This window comes from Lolium rigidum, chromosome 7, assembly GCF_022539505.1.
Source record: "Lolium rigidum isolate FL_2022 chromosome 7, APGP_CSIRO_Lrig_0.1, whole genome shotgun sequence".
NCBI lineage: Eukaryota > Viridiplantae > Streptophyta > Magnoliopsida > Poales > Poaceae > Lolium > Lolium rigidum.
This window is the reverse complement of record NC_061514.1, coordinates 314,209,896-314,211,382: the sequence shown is the minus strand read 5'-3', so window position 1 is coordinate 314,211,382 and position 1,487 is coordinate 314,209,896.

Sequence of the window (1,487 nt, the reverse complement as noted above, 5' to 3'; positions counted from 1 at the left end):
TTTACGGTTTGATCCTATGCGTCTTGGTTTGCCGGAACGAGGATGCGGCGTTGGTTGTATGCATGATATATGATGTTCCGAAAATATCGTGAATGCCCCAATATCCAATGTCAAGCCTCAATACAAACGTCCAAACACTGCCTTATAAGAATTGGGTCCATGGCCTTGGAGTGGTAGTTATGCATTGTAAGTTCACAATCTTTCTCTCGGATAGTCATATTCATGAAGCAGTGCCACCCTCACGGCCTCGAGATTTTTCTCCTTCAACCCGCATTCCACCCTCACCCTCACGCTCACCCTCGCGACCCCACCCGCACTGCACCTGCACTCCCTCTCTCTGCTCCGTCGCGTCTCCCCACGCCTCGTCGTTACGCTCCCTTCACCTCGCCACCATGCTCCTCTAGCTAGCCGCACCACCTTCCCTTGCATCATTGTGCCCCCTTCACCTTCCATTGGCTCACCGAGCTCCCCTCTTTAAAAAGGACGGCCTTTTTTTGGTCCAAGCCAACATCGAATCGTTGGACCGATGTCAACGATGCCTTATCCGGTGGATGCGAGGTCGGACGCACCAGATCATGCTCCCACGAGGATAGAGGCGGCATCTGTCACCCATTAGCAATGGTCTCGCAAGCATCTGTGCATCCACGGACACCGACCCATTGATTTGGCCTGCTGCTGGCAGTCACCGCCACTGTCGCGCTCTCCCCGGTGAACCGATCCCTCGCCATCAGCGCGAAAGACGGTAAGGGCTACAAGATGAAGACGCATAATGTTTCCTTTTGGACCCTCGTCTATAAATTTGTTCTTACAAGTCCATCGGTTGCTTTGGCCGATTCTTGATTCTGTTCCTCTTTTGTGTGTGTGTCGCTATGGCATTGGTGAAGCGGTTCAGGGTGATGGAGACGGGGAAGATCGTGCAGCAATGCGCCAGGAAGCAATATATTCTTGACAAGAAGAATGCCAAGAATGCCGGGAAGTGTGTGCGTGCATTTACGTCGAGAAATTTCTTGAATTTTTAATAAATCTAAGTCACCTATTGTTGTCTGATGATAGTATGTACTTGGACATAAATGGTTATAAGTATTATCAAATGCAATGGTGTATCATTTGACTATTGGTTTAGAACTAAGCATAATCTCAACAAAGTTCAATGGAATGCATGTTATGGTTTTGGATATTCTTGCAATTTTCTTTGCTAGATTTTGGGCAAATAAGTTGATGAAAGACACCATTTTTGAAGTCCCCGAGGTTAACTTCCCTGTTTATAGGAAGGCCCTTGTTTTGAATTTCACTTCCACTTAACATGACCACTCCACTCCAATCTTAAATATCCTACGAATTCTGTCATTTGAATGTTTGCTAGGTTATTAGCTTAGCAAAAGGTGAACAGACAAACAATCACCAAGTGGTGTCTAGGACTATGGACATTCCAAGGAATCTGACCGCAACTTGTTAGTCTATCCATGTAATGATGTAAGGACTAATTT